Here is a 20,826-nt window from a genome sequence, read left to right as displayed (position 1 = left end):
AAGTTCCATAAAAACTGCATGCCACAGCTAAAATTCCACCTTCACCAGCCAAATTTTTCTAATCCATTTTCAAATGCTTTTGAAACAACTGGCACATAAAAACTCACAAGAAAAGCTGCATGTTTACGAAAGTTGCAAACCCAAGGTTTGGATGGAATCCAAATAATATGAATTTCTAAAAGATTTATAGTTGCAGAATACTCCATGAAAGGACAGCCAGTTGACGAACCCATCATGTCTGCAAAAAATGTATTATGGTTCTAGTTTCCACAATGTTAGTTTTGCTTTTCTTTTTTTATAATAGGTCAAAGTGGAGGTTTCAGTCTTGCAGAAATCTCTCTTCAAAGAAAAAATATCCAAGACTACTATACATGCAGCATTCTCTGGGCTTCACCGTTTTTCAATTTTTAAAGAATTTTTGCAGAGTTTCTAGCATCAGCCATAATAGTCACAAAATAGAAAAGTAGCCAAAGGACAATCTCCACATACTCAAGACATTTCTTGAAAGCAAAATGTGTGCTTGGGAAAATTAAGCGATCTAATCTACTCAAGGAATATGAAATAACCTTGAAATTTAACCAAACAAAACATAAACTCTAACCTAATAAAACATTAAACATTCTCGCAGAGAAAATCCAATAGCCTCCATAAAGGTCAAAGATAAGCCAAGAAGCCTCCTGAGACACTTTAAGTGAAATGACCAACTGTTTACTTACTGCCAGTGCCCATTTCTAAGGATGTTCTTGCTTAGAAATGAAGTGAAAGGGGCGGAAGAGAATGATAACAATTCCCCTTCACCTGCTGAAGAGAGGAGGCAGCCCGAGCTATGGAGATATGGTCCTCAGTTCTCCAGGGTGGCATGAGGCAGGACAGTCGAGGACACCCATGTTCCTCAGCCTCAGGCGCAGCAGGGCGGGGATGACTGTAGCAGCCTCTCCATGCCCCCGCCCCCCGTCCTCAGTCCCTCTCCAGACCCTCTCCAGTATGTGTAGATAGTCTCTGAAAACCAGAATCAAGCTTCCTTTCTACACCCCTGACCTGGATCCATTTTCCTCTTGTATAGTTTCATTCCTTTGGGTCTCGAAGGCAGTCCTTTAAAGGGTGGTCAAGACTCTGTCAGAAGAAGTGGTGGGAGGTATCACAGGATGAGCTAATGGCTTCATCAGCTTCTTAGCCCTGCACAGGCCCAAGGTTGCAGGTCAGGAAAGAATGTGAGACCTAGGAGAGCATCCCTGGAGCAGAGGAGAGACAGCAGAAGCTCTGACAGTGGAAAGGACGGGTGCCAAAAGCATCCCGACAGTTCCACATTCCACCAAAACTGTCTTCATCACTCTTAGTTGCTGAACACAAACTTGGTGGGTGAAGAACCTAACAGAGTTTGTGTCTTTCAAAAAGAAAAGTGTCCACAAACAATTCTATGGTCTTTATTAGGTGAGGTTTATATTCCTCTAAGTCCTCCTCAGTCTGTTTTTTTGTTGCCAATGACAGGGTAAATTTGAGAAAAAACAGAGCTATATGAGTAGAATTTTTTTCTTTTCTCTCTCTTTTTTTTTTTGAGACAGAGTCTCATTTTGTCACTCTCAGTAGAGTGCTGTGGCATCATAGCTCACAGCAACCTCAAACTCTTGGGCTCAAGCAATTCTCTTGCCTCAGCCTCCTCAAGTAGCTGGGAATACAGGTGCCAGCCACAACGCCTGGCTATTTTTAGTGACAAGGTCTTGCTATGGCTCAGGCTGGTCTTGAACCTGTGAGCTCAGGCAATCCACCCGCTTCAGCCTCCAGTGTAGTATTCTAATACTACTAGAATTAGTGCTAGGAATCCAGGCATGAGCCACCACTCCCAGCCTCAGAATATTTTTCTGCTGAGTCTCTGAAATGTTTCTACATCTTTTTTGTTGTTGTTCTGAAAAGGTGTGTGTATGTTGTTTTTCCAATACTGACCCTTAAGACCACATCATTGTTGCCCTATTAATCATTTTCTGGTCTCCCTTAAATGTACTAGATGCTGTTTGTCAAACCTTGAACAAAGACTCTCAAATTTAGGCCAAATTGTCTTCAATACTCTAGAAAATAAATGAACAAAAATTCATATTAAGTAGTAAGATGAAGAAAATATACACACTTGAGAAGTCCAAATCTATAAGGGTTTTACCATACTTCTAAGTTACCTTTGTGAAATGGCACCTTAGGAATCCTCAATAGACAGTGCAGTTTGCATGGAACCCCACTTCATGTCATCTCACAGCCCATCTATTTTTTCATTCTTTTTTTTTTTTTTTTTTTCTTTTTATGGTTTTTGGCCGGGACTGGGTTTGAACCCTCCACCTCCGGCATATGGGACCGGCGCCCTACTCCTTGAGCCACAGGCACCGCCCTATTTTTCATTCTTTATTAAGTAGAACTAAGGGCAACAAAACTATAGGTAGCAAAAAGAGAAACTAATACTTGTATCTTGAATGGCCTCATAACATAGTAAACATGATATTTTGGTCAACAATTGAAAATTCAGGAAGCAGAAAGTAGATGACAACATTTGGACATATGAACTTTCAACTAGTTACTTTATTTTAAAGAGCTATCATTACTATTTGTTTGAGGCCTTGAGTTAACCCCATTCTCATCTCATCTTCAAACTTTATCACAACCTCAAAAATTGGGTATTAGTATAATATACCTTGTCACAGATGGGAGAAAATGAAGACATAGGAGAGATGATTTGCTAAAAGTTATATACTATTACGTGCCAGAAACTTAACAATTTCTTTAAATCTGCTCCATAAATAATGCTGTGTGATCCACATCTATAGCAATAGTATCTTCCAAGTCCAATCAATATGACAAGACTATTGGCCCCATGTATTAAGGGCATGGTGTGACTGATACGGTGCTAAGCTTTACATAGATTTTCTCAGAGACACTTTATGATAACATCGCAAAAAACAGAGTTTTGAGGAGGATAACGCACGCCAGGTGAGCTGACCCCAAAAAACATTTTCTAGACTGGCAAAGCTGTGAATAAAATCACGGGCCATGAATATACCTATTAGGATAGCTTAGGCTACGCAAACCCCCCAGTATCCGGCAGAGCAAAGCATAGTGGTTTTAACAGCTGGCTCTGGAGACAGACTTCAGATTTGAATTTTGACTCTGATGCTTAGTAGTCATGCAACCTTGAACAAGTCGATCAATTTCAGTCTGCCTTGCGGTGCTTATCTGTAGGACGGGAATATAATGAAACCATCATAGGGTTATCATAAGTAATAGAACCTTCATGTGGTTGTCATAAAGCGCTCAAGTGAGTTCATAGTAAAACTCTTAGAAAAGAATCTAGCACACGCTTAATTCTCAAAAAATGTTGACTATTTTTATCTCTTAGGTCCAAAAGCAGCTCATTCTTTATTAATTACCCAAGCAGCCTATGGAGTCTTCGAAGATTTTCTGTTTTATTTTTCATTTCATTTGGAGGTCTGCATGAAATTACATACAACAGGGAATGCCACTTACAGTTCATGCCTGATTCAAACCCATATTCAGCTAAAACCAACTCTCTGGCTCCAGTGCTCAGCTTGTTCAAAATATGCAGTTATTTTAATTCCTTAAATTGAATCAAATTCCACATTGATTCAAGATTGGAATGAAACAGTTGCACATTCTCCTTTCCTCACTCAAAAGTTTAGTGTCTAAAACCAGGGGAAAAAATGCTAATTTTAAGTTCCAGTAAGATTGTGAGGGTGGGTACAATAGCTCACACCTATAATCCAAGCACTTTGGGAGGCCAAGGTGGGAGGATTACTTGAGGCCAGGAGTCAAAACCAGCCTGGGAAACATAAAAAGACCCTGTCTCTACCCCCGCCCAAATAGGTAGTGATTTATAAAATCCTTAAACAAAATATTTTAAATGGAATGAGGCAGAGTAGATATTTCATAAACATAAAAGCTTTCAACTTGAACACTAACCCTTGATGAATTCAACATTTTGAGCATATGTTTGAGGGGGAAAAGTATTCAAAACCACACGAGAGCAAACATTAAGACAATTTTAAAGCAGTTTAAAAATATAATGTGAAGTTACCTTTTTAAAAAAATACCCTGCTAAGGAAACGAGAATATGTTTTATATCTCTATTTAGCAACTGTGCGTGTGCCTATGTGTATACATATATCAAATGTTTACAACAAGATATTAAAAGAAGTTAACTCTGGGATATTTTCAACTATCTGTTTTATGACTTCTAAACAGCCTGTATTGTAGATAAGTAGGAAATATTACTAGAATTAGAAAAATAAGGCTATTTTCATTTTGGAGAAGAGATAAATACCAGCCCTAATATAATTTTTTGGAATCCTCATGTGTTTTGCTATATAACAGAAATATGAAATGATACTAATCAGTGTGTGATGATTAATGGTCTGGCTACTCTGTGAACCCTTGGAAGAGTGAGATGGAAATTAGCTCAGACTAGGTAGAGACTGTAAAAGCAAAAACATTTGGAAAGCAGACTGCTATATTACCACGTTGGAGCTGTAGATTATAGATTGATCACAAACTAGAGTGCAGTTCATTGGGGGTATCAGGGCTTTTCCAAAATATGGGATTCCTATCTTATGCTAGCTAGGATCACTCTAAAATACCACTGAGATAAACAATGTCTTTCACTTATGAATTTCAACTAATGGCAGGGAAACTTTAAAGTCCTAGCAACACTGTTGCTATAGCAATGCAACCTGATTAGATATTCTTAGCAACCAGCCACAACTCACACCCACAGAGTCCCTTCACTTATTCTAAGAAGAATAATGTTGACATTCCAATTTCTAAAATATACAGATCTCAGTGATAGACATCTGAGGATGAGAGGCTTGTAGGATTCTATGAAAGAACGTGTGTTCATAAACAATGCACCTGGGCCTTGAGTACACCATGTGTATTCAATAAACTCTTACAAAAGTGCATTTTGTATGGCTGGAAATTGAAGAAGGATTTCATTTTGTTCTTGGAGTAAATGTAAATAATGGCAGAATTCTTGAATCTCATATTGTGGAAGGTAACATTTTACATTCTTCTTGAAAAAATTGTATATTCTTTTGTACTGAATTAACAGAGATAGCAATGTTTGCAACCAAGAGCAACGATTTGACATTTTGATGTTAATGCTTTCATCAAAACTGGCATCTAGCTTGAAAAACCACAGGCACTGGCTGTAGCACGAGAATGGCTAATTATGAGGGTGTACAGCAGAAACGTGGCCTTGACATCCCAAATGCTAAAGCCAAAGCTGATACGAAGGACTAAGTTTCTGCTCTGAAAGAAAAGATCTATCACATTCTGAACAGGATGAGCTTTGAAGACTAGATTCTGAAGTTGTCCCCTGGCAGATTTTAATCAGGAAGGTCAGATCAATGAAGGCTCAGAAGAGATCATTAGGATTCAGAAATCTGTCAACATGACCCATGGTTCCATAATTAAATAAAGGATGCTTTTCTATAAGCCCAGATCCTGATTCATTCTTTTTTGTTATGGAAAAGAAACCAATTACATTCTCTCCTCTCCCCTCACTGCCACTTTAGTGGTAAATAACCCAATCTATCTATATATGCGGTCTCTGTTAACAATGGAGGAGAAGAGCAGAAAGGCATTGAAGTGAAAAACAATTGGGACTAAATAACATGATTTTATCTTTGAGTAAACAAATGCCTTTTAAAGTTATAAAATTTGAGCAACAGATATGATATTATGAAAATACTCACCCTCCACTAAGCTGCTGATTTAGCAAGCCTTTCTTGTTTTGCTCCAAATTTGATAAATTACTTTAAAACATAAAATCTATATAAGAAATCCACATAATTTTTTGCACACCCTTGACATAACAAATGAATGTGAAAGGTAGCAGAACATGCCACCCCAAAATATGCCAGTTTGGCACAGAGGATTATTCTGAGCTAATGGTACTTAAGAAAACTGCAAATGCAAGAAGGGTCCTCTGCTCTCCTCTTTTTTCTTCCCCAAAGCAGGAGATAAATCCCTCACATGAAAGATGTCCTCTCTAGCCTAGAAGGAAAGTACCATTCTTATCACCAGAGATCTGTACACCTCATCTGTGGAAACTAACTTAGGGTCCCAGCTACTTTTCCCCAGTTATCCTAGACCAAGGCTTTGTCTTGTCATATTTTCACAATTCACTCCTCTTTGTCCAATTCTGCACGTGTGTTCAGCTCTCCCTGCTTCTTGGGGCTTTCATTTCCTGAAGAGACGTCCCATGTCATGTAAAAAATTATAGTAAATAAATTCATATGCTTTTCTCCTGTCAACCCGTCTTACATCAATACAATTTTAGAGCGAAGAGATAAAATTTTGCCTTTCTTGCAAGTCTATCCTAAGGAAATGATCCTTCATGTGCCCAAGCACATGGCTGGAAGAACACTTAATAGGGCTTAAACGTTTTGTTTATCCCAGTTAACCATTAACTGGGAACAGGGTAAATATTGTAAAATGTGACACTAGCAAAATTAATTATGCTGGTTTATACCCCGAAACACTGTTCCCCAGTCCTCCAACCTGTGATTGGGAAATCCAAAAGGTACAGAAAATCAAAAGTTTATATGTAATTTAAACTAAGCAGCAAAAACTTCTCTGGCCAAGACTCACTTGACAGCAAACTCTATGCGAAGTGAGGCTAGTCACAGTCATTACGTCACACAGCATGATTATTTTTTCACTACAGAAGTATGTAATTGATTGCAAGGTGCTGCCCCAGACACAGCTGAAAATGTTACCTAACGTATGTACTTAACCACATGTTTAAAAAAGTCTGAATTCTAAAACACCATTACCACAAGAGTTTTATATAAAGAACTGTGACATTTACATACAGTGAGGGGAAAAGGGCAGGTTAAAAATGGTGTGCACCTGGCCTTCTCCACCTGCCTTGTACATGGCTTAATCCTTCTCGTCCTTTAGGTTTGGATGTAGGAATCTTGAGTTGGTTTCCATCTGCGAGTCTAAAGAAAACCCCCCTGTAGGCTCTCCATCACGCCAAGCTGTTGGTGTTCTTCCCAGCACTCACCAAAACCACTGAGTATCTCCTGCATCTCTTCATTTGCATGTCCAGTAAGTGTCCTCCCCAGCTAGCATGGAAGCTCTCAGGGGGAGGAACCTGATCTGTCTCTGTCTTGGTCAGTGCCGTGTTCCCAGCATCGATCACAATTCCAGGGCATAGTCTGTGCTCAGGACACACTTGTTGAATGAACAAATGGATGAATGAGTAAACAAATGAGTTTTTGTAAATGTACGCACATTAAAAGATGTTTTTAGAAATCCACTGTTAACATTTGGGTGGGAGTAGAGCTGGCTTTTTTTCTTTTGGGCTTATCTTCATGCTCACTGTGCTCCACAGGAAAATACATTCGTTTTGTAGTGGAGGGGATAATTTTTAAGTGGATAGTACGTAAGTGATTCAATTGATTCACATTACACCACTTCTCTCAGAGCACTTATTATTACAAAAATATACAATCTCACTGCAATCAAAAATTTCTTCAGTTCTGATATGAGGACAATTGATGACCTAGTGCATGGTGGGGGGTGGGGAGATGGGGGAGCAAAGGGAGGGGAGCAGGGAGGAAGGTGGGGGTGCTCGTGTGCGACACAGCTCTTTGGAGGCAGGATGTCATTATAAGAGGGACTTTACCTAACAAGTGCGATCAGTGTAACCTGGTTCTCTGTACCCTCAATGAATCCCCAACAATAAAAAAAAAGTTTTGTTTCTTCACATTAGGATCACACAGTACAGTATCTTCAAACCAGGCAAAAGAAAACAAAAGAAAAGCAAAAGATAATAACCCCAGAAGTGGTTTCACATTTTCTTCCATGTTTTTGCCCTTCACCACATGTGGGTATTATACTATTTGCTAGTCCTGCCTAATTCCCGAACCGGGCTGCTTTATTGTACCACAAGCATAGCGCAGGCACATGAGTGTGTGTACGTAATCTCTCCTAACAATGGGGCTTTGGAAAACACAGATTCTAACACAATCTTTGGGTTCATTTATGAAGAAAGGTTAAAGATTAAAAAGCACATACCTACCTCATAAGGGTAAAATTTTTTTTAAAGACACAGATGAGCATTTCCAAAATGGATTTATCACACCACTGAGTTACTGTGAATTACTTTACAGAAGACACCTTACAATAAAAGCTTCAAAATACAAATCCATTCCCAAGCCACTTGTCCTCAGGAGTGGTCCTACCCTGACCCAGAGATGCACCCTCTGTCCTCGGACCCAACTGCAGTCTCCAGAACAGGGTGTTTAGGAGACAAATGGTAAATGGATTTTTTTTAAAGCAGGTTTGTTACATTCACACAAAACAGTCTCAATGTGTTTTTTTTTCAACCTCGCCACATGTCTTTGGGTGAACTACTTCTAAATTGCCTGGTGTTTGCAGACTTTTTGTATACCTTGCTGTGTCTTCATTATACTTTTTTCAGATTAACAATGGGACCCATTGCTATAAATTTAGAGGTAATCTTCAACTAAAACAGTGTCTGGAGAATGAGAAGAGAAAACACAGAGTGAAGACATAAAATTTTAAAACAATGGATATATACTTAAAACAGTTTTCTGACCATTTAGGCACCCTATCCTTTCCAGAATATATGTAAACCAAAGAAAAGCATAGATGGGCCATCATTGTGAGAAATCTACTTGACACCACACCCATCTCACTTCTTACCCTAATTCCAATAGCATCCTGAAAGCAAGTAGCTCAAACAAACAAAACAAAACAAATGAAAAACTCAACAGAAGAGTGTTCTTTATCGGCATGTTTATAATTAGAAATCTTTGGTTCAGGAAGGTGGAAGAAACCCTTTCCAGGAGCCTTCTACGTACACTTTTGGGGGCAGGAGTGTTGTATTGTCATTTAAAACATGCTGGTTAGGACAAATTGGATTCTTTTTCTGAGGCCCCATAAGTGAAGCAGCTGAAGATCAGCAGCTGCAGGGTCTGTTGTTTTTTTTTCCCCTCTTTAATTCCACCCCCCCCACCTTGGCTTTGTTAGCACTGGTCACTGAGCCTTTTTCCCTAATGAACAGTCTGAGTCTGGGAGGCAGCTGGACTGGACCGCTCCTATTCACCTCTTAGATATGGAATACACAATCACAGAGCCACATTTGCCTATAGCCAGCAAGAATTGTGCTTACTGGAAGTAATGAATTGTCTGGGGTATTAAATAATAAAATATCCTCCTAATGATACAAAATGGAAAATGACCGATTTTCCTGTGTTCTCTGAATAGTATTTGGATACATTTATGTTTTAGTTTTCTACAGAAGAATTGCCTCGTTTTTTTAAAAAATTCACATTAAAACACCAAATGCCAAAGGCTTTTCTCAGGATCCACAAATTTGCACCAAACATGAATGAAACTGAAGTCATGAATTCTATATTAGTTTCATGTTAGTGAATTTCAAAATTTTAACCTATAAGTGCCTTATAATCAAAGATCACAAATATTCCTTCTATTGTGAGAACAAAACTTCGTGTCTACAAAATCTAGTCTGAACTAAAAGTAAAATAACATTTCTACTGGTATATCAGAATTAAGTCCAGGGCTATGCTTGCAAAAGAAAAAAGATGGTGAATGTCAGGTTTTTCTCTAACTACAAAGGCAAGACCTGTGTACAATAAACTCCATTGACTGCCTTTAAAAACCAAAAAGCATAGCATACAAGATGTTATACAGTGTTTACAGTCCTAACCCATCAAGAAATCCTGAAATTATAATCTGAGTTTATTTCCATTAAAAAGTTAGTATGAAAGGAAAAAATTAAAAAAAATTAATTTAGGAAAAAAATTGGAAACAATAAGTGAATGCAGTAGGTATTCTATTTTCAGGTTAAAACTACTATAAAATAAAAGAATTAAAACTCCACAGGATGATGGTTCCAAGGAGGACAATGTATGCGTCTTGAAACTGGACTATTTCAGAGATGATCTGAAACACTGAGTTCTCTAGTTGGGAGCTACACAGCATTCAGAAACCACTCTGCAATCTCTCTATGCCGCATTTATAACACAGCTTTGTTTCACATTTAGTTTACAATCCACTCCAATACTAGTTTTAATTTTATTTATTCCCTTGTTTGTGTAACACGGCCTGATTCACTGTTATCTTGTTTGCTTCTGTTTTTAAACCTCAATGCTGCAAAGAAAAACTAAAATTAAAATCCATGGCCAAAATCCTTTAAGAGGATGGAAGGATGGTTTCTTAATCTATTGCTAGGAATCTCCTACTGAGTTTGTATTCCAAAATTTTAGGTGTTTTTTGATGAACCAAAACAGCTTATAAAAGCACTGAATATTTCAAAAGTACACACAAACTTCATGAACTTTGCCACTTTTCCTCCTCTGTCAGATGACAGGCAGAATGGTAAGTTATCTCACAGCTGTGTCATCTTCAGTGAGTCCCTTGCCAATCCAATTTTTCTGCCATCACATACTCCCCAGTTCTTATTTATTTGGGGCTAGAAAGAGGTTGGTGGATTACTTGTAATTATGCTATCGTTTTAAAAGAGAAAAACAAAAATATGAAGTTACCTGATGATTTTATTATCTATTTTAGGTTCCATAAAATAATTAAGTGCTTTATTTATTTTTGTTTATAAACAAACAAAATCACATTATGTCAGATAAGGTCCAGCATAAGATCAGAATTAATAGGTTCCCGGATCTCCATTCTGGTAATGTGAAAGGACCTCATGCTAGGCTTATCTATTCTGCAGGGTAAGGGCAAGACTCAATAAGATGACATTTATAAAATTACTTGGCGAACTATAAGGTGATACACATAAAGTGATTCTTTTGAAACTGCCTTTCTTATCATTATTTAATTTTTTTTTAATTTTGGTAAAATATTTTCAGTCCCAGAGATCTCTTAGCATCTGTCTGTATTCCAGAGGAAAATAGGAAAAAAGTGATGCATGACGGGAAATTATTTGAATACTTAAAAAGGCAGAAAGTACATTTTGTGTAATATATGTGTTGCTATTATCTATATGTATATATGTATAAAAAATATGGAAACAGGATTACTCTTGCTAAATTTACAGTTATTTTTCCCAACTAATCTTATTTTGATTTGTAATTAAAGTACCTAAGAAAGGGAGCATGCTCAGAATTTCTCTAAATTGATTTAGCAGAGTGTTTGTTTTCTGTAAGATGATCATTGCGTGTTCTTGAATTTTTTTTTATAAAACACGCTGAGATGAAACATGTTTAGGAAATGCTGTGTACCATATGCTTATCTGAGGGATTCAAAATTCACAATGACACATGATAGGTTCCCAGAAATTCTGTGGCACAGAAATCTGGTCAGTTTTATTTAATACACTGTTTCTGGAATTTATTTAACCATGATGCTCTTTTTTTTTTAACCAACCACCTATTAATATCTCGTGAAACTTTAACATTCTGCATAACACAATTTGAAAAAGCTGATCATTGAGTAAGTTTCAAATAGGCAACACCCTTTATAACGTAAACCATCCAGCATCAACTCTAAACTAGGCTCACGGAGCATTTTTTTCCCCTATTCATTAGTATTTCTACATAAAAGTCATAGAAAATGCTGGCAAAAGCATGTGATAAATGCCACTCTGTGGCTGAGGTTGAATGAAAAGGCAGAGGACACTTCCGGCAAATGGTACAAAGTATAACAGTCATAAAAGAACGTCACTCATTTTGGGCACAAAATCTCTTCTGAATTGTACCCCAAGGGCCCAGTGGGTGAGGGGAAAATAGCACCTGCAAAAGGCAGTCATAATTGACTTCTGCTGGAAAGACTCAGTTTGCCCGTGGCAAAAACAGCCAAATGTACCTTGAAAATAGCAATTATTTATTACCATTGAATTATCTAAGATTTATGAAAACTTCAGTGTGTCAGGCTCTGTATAATAATCACCACTAATGGACTTTTTATAATTCTAGTAGCTTTTGAGAATAACATGTAAGGGTTGAAGAGCATCACATTTGGGACCACCTGCTCAAAAGACGATCTTGCACAGGTTACAATTCCCCACATGGTTATGTGATTAGATACAGTGGTCGGTGACACCAGAATTTTGTGAAAACTGACTCCACAATTAGAAAATAATACTTAAAAATCCTATAATGTATACATAAATCAAAATATAATGTCGTATACCACATACAATCTTTTCTTCTCAACTAAAAAAATTAAGTAATTATATAAATTAATGACTGAAAATATGGCCAAGATATTTGTGTGAACATATACTGTGAGAAAAAGATCAGCCATCCCAATAAAAGCCAGGAATAGGCTGGGTGTGGTGGCTCGCGCCTGTAGTCCCAGAGCTGTGGGAGGCCAAGGCGGGTGGATTGCCTGGGCTTAGAGGTTCGAGACCAGTATGAGCAGCAGTGAGCCAGAGTAAGACCCCGTCTCTACTAACATCAAAAATAGCCAGACGTTGTGGTGGGCGTCTGTAATCCCAGCTACTGGGGAGGCAACAGGAAAGAGCATCGCCAGAGGAAGAAAATTTAAAAAAAAGAAGAAAGAAAATGAATAACAACAACAACAAAAAAAAAGAGTACTTCAAATGAAGAAGAATGAACAAGCAAGCTGAAATTAAAAATAAAATAAAATAAAAAAGCCAGGAATAGAGATGAAATTATAGCAGCAAAGATATTGTTGGTTTGAACTAGATAAATTTCTGGTTCTTAAGCCACCCAGTGTATGGTGTTTTGTTAAGGCAGTCTGATGGAGTCTACTAATACCCTGTGTCCCCGAAAATAAGTCAGTGTCTTATTTTAAGGTGTGCTCCCAAAGATGCGCTAGGTCTTATTTTCAGGGGACGTCTTATCTTTCCTGTGAATAGGTCTTATTTTCAGAGGATGTCTTATTTTCGGAAAAACAGGGTACATTACTCATTGTGATACCTCGAGCTTTTGCATCCTGAATATATCTGATGACTGTTACAGGGCTTTATATGTCATTGGCTTGATGAAGATCTCTGACACAAGGTTCTTGCAGGATTTCAAAGAAGAAAAATCAGAATGAATTCAGTTGCTATTTAAGAACATCCAAATTGGAGGTCTGTTAAGCTTTTAAGTGGTCTTCCTGATTTTTTATCTTTGCCAAAATCTTGAGAGAAGTTTTCGGAGGTCATATTTGATTTAGGTGTTAAATGTGAATCACAGATAAGAACTTCAGAGTAAAATAGCTCATTACTCTCAAAGCCAATAAGCCAGAAGTGTTTGTTTTGAGTTCCTTTTCATTAACATGCATTTTAAAAACTGGATTTCCAGAACTTCTGTTTATGAAAGCATAGCCAAGCAGCTGGCTTTGACCTTGAAATTTACCTAGGAGCACTAAATATCCCGTATAATCCAAGATAGAAAAGCTTTTAGGAAGGAAGCTGACTCAATTCTCCCATCAATAGGACACGTGTGAAGTACATGCATCTTTAATAATAAAAATTTAAATCTGTCTTTTAATTTTCCATTGCTTTGTTTTTTTAAGTCATGATATTTAACATATATAGAGAGTGCCAAAAAATGTGTACACGTTTTAAGAAAGGAAAAAACTGTATTAAAATTGTAATAATTAAGTCACACTTGTCTTCTACAATTACAAGAGAGTCAAGATACAACACACGAGATAACAAACGTTATCAGTATATATACTGCATATTACAAGTTTAATATAGTTTAGCTTTCTCCTTTCTTAATATGTGTACACATTTTGGCACTCTTTGTACACTGTTTCATGCATCATTAAAAGAGACTGATTTTAAAATACAGGGAAATACTTTAAAGATGCAATAAATAAAACAATTCTAATTGTTGCACAATAATTAGACTAACATGAACTGTGCCTCGTTGCCTTATTCCTATTTCCCTCATCAGCACATACCAGAGGTCTGGCACTGACTAACACACTTCTAATGAATGTTTGAAAATTCAAGGAATAAATGATGGAAGGAATGAGTGACTAAATGACATTTTTTTAAAACTTCGTAAGACACTATGAATCAGGTAACAGTGTCATGTGACACAAGTCACAATGATGTCCCTCAATCTTGATTCCAAAAAATGGGAAGGGAGTTAAGAGAGGACCATGTTAGTGGTGGAAGTAGTGCCATACCTATAGCTTCCCCTGGGACAAGTTAGAACCCTTGTGCCCCCACCTCTACATATCTCAGTTTGCAAGGTTTCTGTCCTTCAGACTCCAGGCCAAGTTGCTCCTTCTTGGCTGAATGCTCTCCTGCTCCTGGGGGCTTTGATGGTAAGAAAGAGACATAATAGACTTCCTGCAACACAGAAGCATTTCAGTTCAAAAGATTTCTCCTAGCCCATCAGTAGGTTAGTTTCCAGACATTTCCTAAAACAGGATGCACATGAGAAGGGCCAAAAGATAGAGAACTTTGATTCAAACACTCTTTGTTTGCCATTCAATATACATTTAAAGCCCGCCCAAAGATACCTAAAGTGATCTTTTTACGGGTCTACAATGCCCCAAAGGCGAACAGTATAAGCATGTATAAGGAACTTTGAATTAATCTTTTATATTCATCTTAAAGAAAAAGAGTCAAAATAAATACTAGATATAAAGTCATTGAGCATGTGTAGTTTAACATAACTACTAAAAACAAAAAGAAAAACTTGAGATCCTTTTTATGTGTGTTAACATAACCTGGTCAATAAAAAACAGTTCTATAGTCTGGAGCAAGATGGCGGCCAAGTAACAACTTCCCTGCAACTGGGCACTGTGAGTCTGGGGAGATGACTCCAGGCTCTCTGGCTGGTGGGATCTGCCTATAATCATTCCTTTGAGGACACAGGGAGTCAGTGAGAAACTTCTGGACCCCAAGAGGAGGACAAAAACAGTGGAAAACTGGCAAGTGGTTGCGTGTGTTCAATAGGTCTAATCCCGAGGGCAGCTGTAAGTTCAGCAGCAGTGAGACTACAAACTGGAAAGGCCTTACCTGTGAACTGTTTTGGTGTTTTTGGACTTGGCACTCAGTTGAACTGCCTTGGAGAGAGCTTGAGCAGGAATGCGGAGAACTTTGGGTGTTGTCTAGGGCCCCAGACGGAGCCGCTGAGCCAGACGAAGCTAATAGTGTTTGGCTGTGGGCCGCAGGGAGCCATTGTGAGAGAACTGCCCTGGCAAGCTCCACCCTCAGGGTCGCAGAGGAAGGACTGGGCAGGAGCTAGTAATCTAGTGACTGAGCATCCTAAAGGTGGGGACTGAGCTGCCTTACAGCCTTAACCCTCAGGAGCAGAGTGAGACTGGTTTTGGCACACTGGGTAAGTGGATAGCCACGTCAACAGTGATCCCAGCAACAAGCACTTTCCTGGGAAAGCTTCTGCTTAGCCAAGTTTAGAAGTTTAAAGCACCTTTTAAGAGGGCTGAAGAGAGAGTTAGGGTCTCCACCCTGTGGGGTTTGAGAAATCAGCGGAGGCCTCCAGTCATATCAGCATTGTGATTAACATTTCATACCCCAGAAGACCACCTGTTGCCCAGACAATATTCAACAAGATATATACACTGCTTTGTTTTTGTTTTTTTGTTTGTTTGTTCTTTGCTTATTTGTTGTTTTGTTTTGTTTTTTATTTTCAACCTTTTCCCTACAGATTTTTTCTTTCTTTTCTTTCTCCATTTTTCTAGTTTAAATACAATTTCCCATTGCTGCCTTCTTCAATAATTAAAACTTCACATTTGCTAGTGTTTCTACCCCTATTATTTGGTTTTTCACCCAATTTTATCCCGTAAAGTTTTCTATTTTCTTGTTTTGGTTTGATTTATAGCATTTTTGTCATTCCTCTCTACTTGGTGAAGGTGGGGTACTGTGTCCGATCAGGTGAGCAAAGAGCTGCTAGCCTCAAGGGAACCACCCAACTGGGCACCCCCAGAAGGTGGGGTTTCTTTAAGGTTGTGTCAAAGTACCCTACTGTACACCTATATTGCTCTGTCTCCCTCTTTCTGTGCCTCTCTTCTTTTTGTCAATATTCCTTTTACCCACCCCCTCTCCTTTCTCTATTTTTTCTTCCTTTCTTTCTTTTATTCCTTCTTACTCATCAACCTTCTCATCTTCTGGTCCTGTACCAAAAGGACTCATCAAAACCCTAGTCCACAGGCAAGGGAACAGATAAAAGAAATCACTCATGAGGAAGAATCAGCAGAAAACTCCTGGCAACATGAAGAACCAGTCCAGAGCAACCCCTCCAAGGGACCATGAGGTAGCAAATGCAGAGGATTCCACCTATAAAGAAATGTTAAGATTGACAAAAAGGGAATTTAGAATACACATGATGAAAACAATAAAGGAAATGAAGGAAACTGCTAATAAAGTGGAAAAAGGAAAAAGGAAATCCAAAAACAGAATCAAATAAGAGATGAACGATATGAAGAATATAGAAAGGATATAGCAGAGCTGAAAGAACTGAAGCAGTCTATTAGGGAACTTAAAGATGCAATAGAAAGTATCAGCAACAGGTTAGACCATGTAGAAGAAAGAATTTCTGAGGTAGAGGACAAAGTTGTTGAGATAACTCAGATAGTTAAAGAGGCAGAAATGAAGAGAGAGAAAGCAGAAGGTTCACTGACAGAATTATGGGACTTTATGAAGTGTTCCAACATACAAGTTACAGGAATCCCAGAAGGTGAAGAAGAATGCCCCAGAGGAATGGAAGCCATACTAGAGAATATTAAAAATGAAAATTTCCCAAATATCACCAAAGATTCTGATACACTCCTTTCAGAGGGGTATCGGACCCCAGGTCACCTCAACTCTAACCAAGCTTCTCCAAGACACATTCTGATGAACCTGTCCAAGGTCAAAACAAAAGAAAAGATTCACCAAGCTGCTAGGAGTTAGCGCCAGTTGACCTACAGGGGCAAATCCATCAGAGTGACCACAGACTTCTCTAATGAAACTTTCCAAGCAAGAAGACAATGGTCATCTACCTTTAATCTACTCAAACAGAACAATTCCAGCCCAGAATTCTATATCCTGCTAAGCTAAGCTTTAAAATTGATGGAGAAATCAAATCATTTACAGATATACAAACATTGAGGAAATTTGCCACAACAAGAACAGCTATACAGGAAACACTTCAATCTGTTCTACACACTGACCATCACAATGGATCAGCAGCAAAGTAAGAACTCAGAAATTAAAGGACAGAACCTAACTTCCACACTGATGCAAAAGATAAATTCAAGCAATGGACTCTCACAAAATAAGATGAATAGAATACTACCACATTTATCCATTATCTCAATAAATGTTAATGGCTTGAATTCCCCACTGAAGAGACATAGATTGGCTGACTGGATTAAAAAACACAAGCCATCCACTTGCTGTCTGCAGGAAACACACCTGGCTTCAAAAGACAAATTAAAACTCTGAATCAAGGGCTGGAAGACAATTTTTCAGGCAAATGGAATTCAGAAGAAAAGAGGAGTTGCAATCTTATTTTCAGATACATGTGGATTTAAAGCAACCAAAGTCAAAAAAAGACAAAGATGGTCACTTTATATTGGTCAAGGGAAAAATACAACAAGAAGACGTTTCAATCATAAATATTTATGCACCCAATTTAAATGCTCCCAGAAACAGACCTTACTCAGTCTGAGAAATATGATATCTGATAATACCATAATAACAGGGGACTTTAACACTCCTCTTACAGAGCTGGACAGATCCTCTAATCAGAAATTAAACAGGGCGGCACCTGTGGCTCAAGGAGTAGGATGCCGGTCCCATATGCCAGAAGTGGTGGGTTCAAACCGAGCCCCGGCCAAAATCCAAAAAAAAAAAAAAAAAAAAGAAAAGAAATTAAACAAAGATATAAGAGATTTAAATGAGACCCTAGAACAACTGTGCTTGATAGACGCATATAGAACACTCCATCCCAGAGATCAGGAATATACATTCTTCTCATCACCCCATAACATTCTTCAAAATTGATCATATCCTGGGACACAAAACAAATATCAACAGAATACAAAGAATTGAAATTTTACCTTGTATCTTCTCAGACCATAAGGCACTAAAAGTGGAACTCAACTCTAACAAAAATGTTCAACCCCATACAAAGGCATGGAAATTAAACAACCTTCTGTTGAATGACAGATGGGTGCAGGAAGAAATAAAACAGGAAATCATTAACTTCCTTGAGCATAACAACAATGAAGACACAAGACACAAACCTATGGGATACTGCAAAAGCAGTTTTGAGAGGAAAATTGATCGTTTTAGATGCCTACATTTGAAAAATAGAAAGAGAACGCATCAACAAACTCACAAGCCATCTTATAGAACTGGAAAAAGAAGAACAATCTAAGCCTAAACCCAGTAGAAGAAAAGAAACATCCAAAATCAAATCAGAGATCAATGAAATTGAAAACAAAAGAATCATTCAGAAAATTAATGAAACAAGAAGTTGTTTTTTTGAAAAAATAAATAAAATAGAGAAACCTTTGGCCAGACTAATGAGAAATAGAAAAGTAAAATCTCTAGTAACCTCAATCAGAAATGATAAAGGGGAAATAACAACTGATGTCACAGATATACGAAAGATCATCTCTGAATACTACCAGAAACTCTATGCCCAGAAATTTGACAATGTGAAGGAAATGGATCAATATTTGGAATCACACCCTCTCCCTAGACTCAGCCAGGAAGAAATAGAGCTCCTGAACAGACCAATTTCAAGCACTGAGATCAAAGAAACAATAAAAAATCTTCCAATCAAAAAATGCCCTGGTCCAGATGGCTTCACTCCAGAATTCTATCAAACCTTCAAGGAAGAGCTTATTCCTGTACTGAGAAATTACTCTAAAAAATTGAGGAGGAAGGAATCTTCCCCAACACATTCTATGAAGCAAACATCACCCTGATACCAAAACCAGGAAAAGACCCAACTAAAAAGAAGAATTTCAGATCAATTTCACTCATGAACATAGATTCAAAAATTCTCAACAAAATCCTAGCCAATAGATTACAGCTTATCATCAAAAAAATCATACATCGTGGTCAAGTAGGTTTCATCCCAGGGATGCAAGGCTGGTTTAACATACGCAAGTCCATAAACATTATCCACCATATTAACAGAGGCAAAAATAAAGATCATATGATCCTCTCAGTAGATGCAGAAAAAGCATTTGATAAAATCCAGCATCCTTTTCTAATTAGAACACTGAAGAGTATAGGCATAGGTGGCACATTTCTTTTTTTTTTCTTTTTTATTGTTGGGGATTCATTGAGGGTACAATAAGCCAGGTTACACTGATTGCAATTGTTAGGTAAAGTCCCTCTTGCAATCATGTCTTGCCCCCATAAAGTGTGACACACACCAAGGCCCCACCCCCCCTCCCTCCATCCCTCTTTCTGTTCCCCCCCCATAACCATAATTGTCATTAATTGTCCTCATATCAAAATTGAGTACATAGGATTCATGCTTCTCCATTCTTGTGATGCTTTACTAAGAATAATGTCTTCCACTTCCATCCAGGTTAATACGAAGGATGTAAAGTCTCCATTTTTTTAATGGCTGAATAGTATTCCATGGTATACATATACCACAGATTGTTAATCCATTCCTGGGTTGGTGGGCATTTAGGCTGTTTCCACATTTTGGCGATTGTAAATTGAGCTGCAATAAACAGTCTAGTACAAGTGTCCTTATGATAAAAGGATTTTTTTCCTTCTGGGTAGATGCCCCGTAATGGGATTGCAGGATCAAATGGGAGGTCTAGCTTGAGTGCTTTGAGGTTTCTCTATACTACCTTCCAGAAAGGTTGTACTAGTTTGCAGTCCCACCAGCAGTGTAAAAGTGTTCCCTTCTCTCCACATCCACGCCAGCATCTGCAGTTTTGAGATTTTGTGATGTGGGCCTTTCTCCCTGGGGTAAGATGATATCTCAGGGTTGTTTTGATTTGCATTTCTCTAATATATAGAGATGATGAACATTTTTTCATGTGTTTGTTAGCCATTCGTCTGTCGTCTTTAGAGAAAGTTCTATTCATGTCTCTTGCCCATTGATAAATGGGATTGTTGGCTTTTTTCATGTGGATTAATTTGAGTTCTCTGTAGATCTTAGTTATCAAGCTTTTGTCTGATTGAAAATATGCAAATATCCTTTCCCATTGTGTAGGTTGTCTCTTTGCTTTGGTTATTGTCTCCTTAGCTGTACAGAAGCTTTTCAGTTTAATGAAGTCCCATTTGTTTATTTTTGTTGTTGTTTCAATTGCCATGGCGGTCTTCTTCATGAAGTCTTTCCCCAGGCCAATATCTTCCAGTGTTTTTCTTATGCTTTCTTGGAGGATTTTTATTGTTTCATGCCTTAAATTTAAGTCCTTTATCCGTCTTGAATCAATTTTTGTGAGTGGGGAAAGGTGTGGGTCCAGTTTCAGTCTTTTACATGTAGACATCCAGTTCTCCCAACTAGGTGGCACATTTCTAAAACTGATTGAAGCTATCTATGACAAACCCACAGCTAATATTTTACTGAATGGAGTAAAACTGAAAGCTTTTCCTTTTAGAACTGGAACCAGACAAGGTTGTCCTCTGTCACCTTTACTATTCAACATAGTGCTGGAAGTTCTAGCCAATACAATTAGGCAAGACAAGGAAATAAAGGGAATCCAAATGGGAGCAGAGGGGGTCAAACTGTCCCTCTTTACTGACGACATGATCTTATACTCAGAGAATCTCAAAGACTCAACCACAAGACTTGCCACACCTTTTGGGGGCAAGACATGATTGCAAGAGGGACTTTACCTAACAAATGCAATCAGTGTAAC

At 38.0% G+C, this 20,826-nt stretch overlaps 1 protein-coding gene across 17 annotated transcripts in view; it reads right to left on the bottom strand.

The window, feature by feature from the left end:
- The window catches only part of ANK2 (ankyrin 2), a 687,167-nt gene that overhangs the window by 355,674 nt on the left and 310,667 nt on the right, over window positions 1-20,826 (bottom strand). The window lies entirely within an intron of this gene.

Source organism: Nycticebus coucang, chromosome 1 (genome assembly GCF_027406575.1).
Source record: "Nycticebus coucang isolate mNycCou1 chromosome 1, mNycCou1.pri, whole genome shotgun sequence".
Taxonomy (NCBI): domain Eukaryota; kingdom Metazoa; phylum Chordata; class Mammalia; order Primates; family Lorisidae; genus Nycticebus; species Nycticebus coucang.
This window is presented reverse-complemented; position numbering and strand designations above follow the sequence as displayed.